The sequence below is a fragment of the Rhagoletis pomonella genome, unplaced genomic scaffold (assembly GCF_013731165.1).
Source record: "Rhagoletis pomonella isolate Grant_MI unplaced genomic scaffold, Rhpom_1.0 Rhpom_scaffold_00849, whole genome shotgun sequence".
NCBI lineage: Eukaryota > Metazoa > Arthropoda > Insecta > Diptera > Tephritidae > Rhagoletis > Rhagoletis pomonella.
The window spans coordinates 32,481-39,549 of record NW_023459403.1 but is presented as its reverse complement, the minus strand read 5'-3'; positions in this window follow the sequence as shown (position 1 = coordinate 39,549).

Below are 7,069 nucleotides of genomic sequence, written 5' to 3'. Positions count from 1 at the left end.
TCGATAATAAGAGTACAAAATTATATTTTTACCATCGATATTTAAAATTTCCTAAAGGAGGCCACAAACGGTCAACAAATCGCACCGGACGGTTGAAATTAATTTGACGGGTGGGCTTTAGTAGTCAGCCTCACCTTGTGTTTTAAGAAAACCAGGTGGAATTAACAAATGAAACTTGGCCAGGATGTTAAGGGAGGTTTCCTCTAAAACCCGTATAACAAAAAAGTATAAACAATATTATATTTTATAAGTTATTTGTTGTTAAAATTTTTTAAGTAGTTCCACTTGGTTTCCTTAACAAAACCTGCATTTGTCACATATATATAAATGCACATAACACTGTACTTAATACTTTACAAACTTTTATTTTATTTTATCTTGTATATAAATCACTTTAATTCAGCTTTTATCGACTTGTAAATTACATTGAATTGCACCCATATTTACAATAACACATGGTTGCAAACTGACACATAACATGTGTTGCCATATTGTACAAAACAATACACACAAATAAGGCAATGTTTAAAAAGGAATACAAAAGAAAATGAAAATTTACCGCTACTTTTATTCTGGGCGTGTATTATTATCAATGAGGGTTTCCGGTCACGAACCCCTGTGCAAAAATATTGCCCATGACGTAGGCGGTGTTGGTCCCGCCCGATTTGATTGCTTTAAGTTCGGTCGAAGGCCGTCTACGCAGAAAGGTGTTCTCTGAAAAAGGTGTTCAGCTCCTTTTCTTCGCAAAAACAGAAAGGAGAATTCTACTGCCTGAGGGTTATAATCCTTAAGGGCGGCCGAAGGCCGCCTACGCAGAAATGTGTTCTGTGCAAACGGTGTTCAGCTCCTTTTCTTCGCAAAACAAAGAAGAATTCTACTGCCTGAGGGTTATAATCCCTAAGTGCGGCCGAAGGCCGCCTACGCAGAAAGGTGTTCTCTGCAAACCGTGTTCAGCTCCTTTTCTTCGCAAAACAGAAAAGCGAATTCTACTAAGTGAAAATTCTGAAATAAAAATCCCCTTTTATTATTCAAAATTCCAGTCTGGTAGCACCAAGTTGTATGTTATTTTGCTATCTTGTTCATCGTTTATATGAAAACTTTAACAATAAATTATATAAGAACTATACGGTTGCTAGAAAAAAGGGGGGTATTTTTGAAATCAGGGGGTCCTATTCTATCTCCCCTCATTCCCCTTTTTTCTAGAATTTGCCGTCCGTCTACTAAAATTTTCCCAATTTGTCCATACACGTATGTTTTTGCTGACGACTTTTATTTCACTTGGGAAATGTTTAGTAGCGCTCACATCGTTTTTTTGGGTTGGGGCGTAGGGGGAGGGGTGGGGCCTCTCAAACCCTCCCCAATAGAAAGGGGACAGTCCCCGCTTTCTGAAAAGGCGTATCGCCCCCTTGGGCTCCTCCCACAGGCCCCTAGGGAACCGTTTTAAGAAGGGGGAAAAACGGAATTTTCGTAGGCATACTGAGCAGTTTGAAGTGGAATATGACCCAACTAACAGAAACCGTGGGATTTTTTAATGAAAGAAATTATGCCAAATTATATATCGGGCGATTTTGAATAAAGAATAAAAAAGTCAATTAAAAATAGAAAAAACAAGTTTTTATAAAAAAAAAAATCTCTTTAACAAATGTATTTTTACGTAGAAGTCCTTTCTGCATAGGCGGCCTTTGGCCGCGCTTAGGGATTATAACCCTCAGGCAGTAGAATTCCCCTTTCTGTGTTGCCAAAGAGGGGGGCTGAACACCTTTTGCAGAGAACACCTTTCTGCGTAGGCGGCCTTCGGCCGTACTTAGGGATTATAACCCTCAGGCAGGAGAATTCCCCTTTCTGTGTTGCCAAAGAGGGGGGGCTGAACACCTTTTGCAGAGAACACCTTTCTGCGTAGGCGGCCTTCGACCGCACTTAGGGATTATAACCCTCAGGCAGTAGAATTCTCCTTTCTGTTTTGCGAAGAAAAGGAGCTGAACACCTTTTGCAGAGAACACCTTTGTATATGTTTAATGCTTACTGGGTTATATCCTATCTTCTTTTGTCTCTCATTCCTTTGCATATTTCGGAGTTTGACAGCTGACTCCGCTATTTAATTTGCATATGCAACCAAAGCCAGACGCGTGATTTTGAAGGTGTTTTTATTTAATGAATTGTGATTAATTGGTTAATATTAAAGTCGTAAAGCAAGTTATAACTAATCGAGTAAAGTGTAAAGGGAAGGTGAATACAAAAATGAATTGGTGAAGTGGCTGCTTTAAGGAGAATAGGAGTGATAAATGTACGCTGATTTCCAAATTTTACAAAAAAGGGCATATTTCAAACCCAATTTGTAAATAAATTAGTGACCAAAATTTACAAAGTGAGTGTTAAAATAATGCGTAGACCCTTGACTACAAGTGTGTGGAATTTTATTTGTATCGGGCCACACCTTTGGACGGAATAGCCCGAAATAGTTGTGAGCGATTCTAAACCCCAGGTCTGTTTCTTCGGCGATCCAACCCCGTTTAAGTCCCTCAAAATTTGTACGCGCATAGGCTACATCGCACATTCGCACACTTCTGCTCAGGGCCGGCATCGAGTCGAACCCTGGGCCAAAAACCTATACCTGCTGCGTGTGCCACAGATGACTAAACCATAACTCTACCTCTGCCAGGCGCAACTCCTGCAACGGGAGGAGTCACCTCCGAGTTTGCTCAGGCTTAACGACTTACAGGCAATGGACCACTTCATATGTGGCTCCTTGCTGCTCGAACCGGTACACCAGAGTTCTCCTGAGCAGCGCAACAGAAACAATACCGCACTACCACCTAAGCGCACATTGGCAAATTCTCTTAATCTAGCACGAAAGAACCCCTAACTTTCATTTAAAATCTTGCAGAGCTTTGAAATTTCGGACGAAAGCACAGATGGGTTAACTCATACTTGTAACAAAAAATGTGAGGTTTAAGTTATGAGTTATAAGAATTAATGGAAAAAATTAATGTTGAAATTCGATACATTTACTAAAAATACAGAGATGTTATCACACAAGGCGGAGGAACCCAAGAATGATAGAATACAAGATTGCGCCGTCCTGTGCGTTGACATTTGTGTACCACAAGTAAACAAAGAATAGAGCGAAAAGAAGAACGAGTTGAAACTGCCAAAAAAGTTCACCTTCCAGCGAAAAACGTGTTTTAATTTTGCTAAATGTGAAAATAGGTAACATTTTAGTGCACCTCATTGCCTTGCAATTGATCCTGCTTCAGCAAACGTTTTGGTGCACTCCATTGCTTTGCAATTAAGGCTGCTGAAGAAAACTGCGGCAGCATCCCAGCGGGATTGATTAGTTAACTTGCTAATGGAGGCTGCTTGGAGCAGAAGCAAAATCATTGTGAGGAAATGCTGTTAATGGCATAATAAAGAAACATTCCGAAAACGGTTTTGCCGTGCCCTATGTACACAAAATGCAGCGATTCGTCCCAGCGCTACACTTGCACCTACGCATCTTGCATCTTGATGGCTGTCGCAATTTAACACACAGCACTTCATTTTATTAGTTTTTACGCAGTCTTCAACTCAAACATCACTCACAAATTGCAAATTAACACAATTTAAACTGATTTTTCACTTATAATTCAAATTTATCTTTCGCTGATTTGTAAACAAAGGTTTATTTACAAATTACCACAACTGTCAAAATCGGCAAAACCAAAGTAGCGGTACCACTGACGGCGCCACCTTTGTCCGCTGCACCGTGGGAGGAACCAACAGTTTTACAGTCAAAGTTCAGATCAAAATTTTTTTTATGAATTTGTATAAAACGTTTCATTCCATATATTAACAAAATTAATTATTATAATCAGGTTATAGAGCTCATTGTTAAATAAATATGTAATTAAGTATGTATGTATACATATATGTATATATTTGATTTTAAATATTTCGAAGGAAACGATGGATTCTGTTGCATTTGCAATTATAGCAGCGGAGTAAGAGTAGGTACACTATGAAAATGATTTCCCAAAGATATGCGGAGCTAACGGGCATAGTAACCATTAGCGCATCTGTGTCAGCTTCTGGTTGAACCACAAGCCAAAACTCCTGCTATGCTGGAAGAACTGTCTCACAATCCAGTTAACGCAATAACGGCTTATTTCAAGCCTTTAAAGACATGCACTTTGCTAGGTCCACCTCCTGTTGCGCTTGCTTCTGGCTTCGGCCGCGCTTAAGGATTATAACTCTTACTAAGTATAATTCTCCTTTCTGGCGGAAAAGAGGGGCTTCCGCTTGTCAAAGGTATACAACATTTCTTGTGCATATCACTCCGACTACGCCATCCACAGTATTTTTGCGCAGAAGTCACACCGAAATTTGCAAATAAGTGCATAGTGCAAACCGAACTTATTAATAACCTGTTGGTCGAAAATTTTAGCCATTTATTTTAAATAAGAGTTTAATCCTTTGATTACACGTGTATTCTAAAGTGTTTGCATTCGGGTTTCGCGTTTGGACACAACAACCGAAAATCACTGCACAAATAACTAAACCGGATCCGGGTTTCTCGATAAAGGGCAGCAAAGATTCTTTTTTGCTCGTTTATCTAAAGCAGTGGATAAAGATATAAGTATATGCGAAAGTAAAATTTATCTGTTTAAATGAACACCACTAATATTTCCTACAAACACACATCGATTGATATATTTTATCTCTCTTCCGAAACAGAATGGTTTTCGTACAAAATTACGCAAACAAGTTTAGTCGTTCGTTTTTAGGCATGCCATTGTTACGAATTTCGAAAGTTCGAAAATACGATTCGGATTACAGCATACTTGGGGTGTTCACAGTTCGTTCCAAATAGTGTCTCAAAATGTAGACGTCTACATTTTAGGACGTTTTCTAACCGTAAAATCTGTGGTGTTGTTGTTTCCCATACAAAATTGGAAAACGACGCCGTCTACAATTTGTCACACTCAAAGATATGTTTTTTACGCGTCTACATTTTGCAACCTCGCAGCAGGGTTGCATTATGGCAATACTAATCGCATTTTTTTTTATTTATTGGGCACGTTTTCTGTATTTGCATTTAATTTGAGAGCAATTTCTGATGAAAAGAAACAAATCGATGCAAAGAAATAACAAATATTAGGAATTGGTAATTAAGTTAAATAATTACAATTTTTCAGAAACAAAATCGAAAGGCGACATATAAAAAAGCACGCAAAGAAGAAATGTCTGGCAACACCAGCAAAGTTTTGAGACGATTTTGCGACGACTGCTACAAAGGGGTGCTCACAGTTTGATGCTAAAGATGTCTCAAAATGTAGACGTCTACATTTTCAGACACAATTTGGAACGAACTGTGAACACCCCAACTATTTCTACGATTCGTTGCAAAATCCGAGTACGAAAGAGTTGCAGAATAGGGGTGGTATTCCCATTCCTTTAATAGTAGTGTTTTCGTATTCTCCAGCAAAAAATATCCAGTATCTTGCTAGTAACCAAATTTCGGAGCATGAGATAGATGCGCAAGAAAGAACGATAACGCAATACCAGCAAGAAATGGCAAGTGTTATGAACAGCTGTTTAATATATTATTTTCCGACGCAATTTTCTAAGAAAAATAGTATTTCCCATCTTAGTATACATTTATTTTGTCAATTTCAACTCTAAATGCACCACAAAAAATTATTTTAATAATGTGAATTGCATTGTGCATCATGCCGTAAGGTGTTGTTAGTAGTTACTAGTCAAAATCCAATAAAACTTGCAAGTCCAGCTGTCGTTTTTGCTCTCTCAATTATCTCTCTTTAGCTGGTTTCTTGCACGTTTTTGCGTACGAAAATGCCATCCAGTAAAAACCAGTAAAATTAGTACTCGATTTTACTGGATAGTGCATACGCGAACAGGGCGAACAGTAGGGATGTTAGATATCATATCGATTATTCTGAATATCGATATTTCATGGCACGATAAACGATTGTTTGAATCGATATTCCAAGGTCGATATATCGAAGACATCGATACTTTACCCGCCGACACCCCCGCTAGGGCAAGCACCTTGTCGTTGGTGCGGGGGCTTAGCTGAATCATCAATCGGGACGCATCAGGAAGTGTCAGCACGCACGCATCAGCACCTCTCGGGTATGGTACGGGCGCGCTGAACTGCCCTGGTGCGACCCGCTGATGGACGGTCACCAAGAACTGCCACCCCCCCCTAATCCAGGGTGTAATGCGGCACCGTGCCCATTAGAGGGTTTGCAGCCAGGGGGTCAACAATCCGGCTGTAATATAACGGCGCCTTCCTGACACCGGGCCGCCTCAGGGAGTAACGGTGGCCTTACCGTGGCAAGGGGCGCTACCACGGCGGACGATATGAGATCCCCGGTATTATACATAGACCACTGAACTTGCCTCGACAAGAAGGTGGTCGTACGAACAAGATGAAGAACCACAAAAAGAACAAAAACACGAACAAAAAACAAACAAGATGGCTGGATAGCCTGAAAAACTTAACACCAGAAAAAGCCGAGCTGTTCGCAGAATACGTCCGAGATGATGACCGCCCCTCATCCAGTAGGGGCAGACCAGGTCAAGCGAGGGGGTTAAAGCCCCCCACCAATGCAGATGAGACGAGCACCAGCAAAAGCCTGAAGAACCCAGCAGAGGTTAAAAACCGGCGAAACAGCGAGGAGAACAAAACCCGGTCCACTAACCAGCAACTGAGCCCACCTACCATCAGCACACGGCACATACCCGCCGAGAGAAGCGCTGACAAATAGCCTGAGGCAAGTGAGCCCTCACTAGCAAGCAAAAGAACGGGAGGACGAAGACGACCAAGAAGCGACTCAGATAGCAGCTCGTAGGCCAACCTCACTGTTGGATCCCAGCGGAAACGGCCAGCCCACCACCGAGACATCAACTACAGGAAACTAGCTGCTAAACATGCGGAAACAGCGCCCCAACACGCCCGGAGCTATGACTTCCCGCATAAAGGGCTTGAGGGCAAAACGACCTCGCCCCACCGTGGTAATCAACGTCAACTGCTCACGCACAGGAGCCTAGAGGGCAGTATGACCTCGCC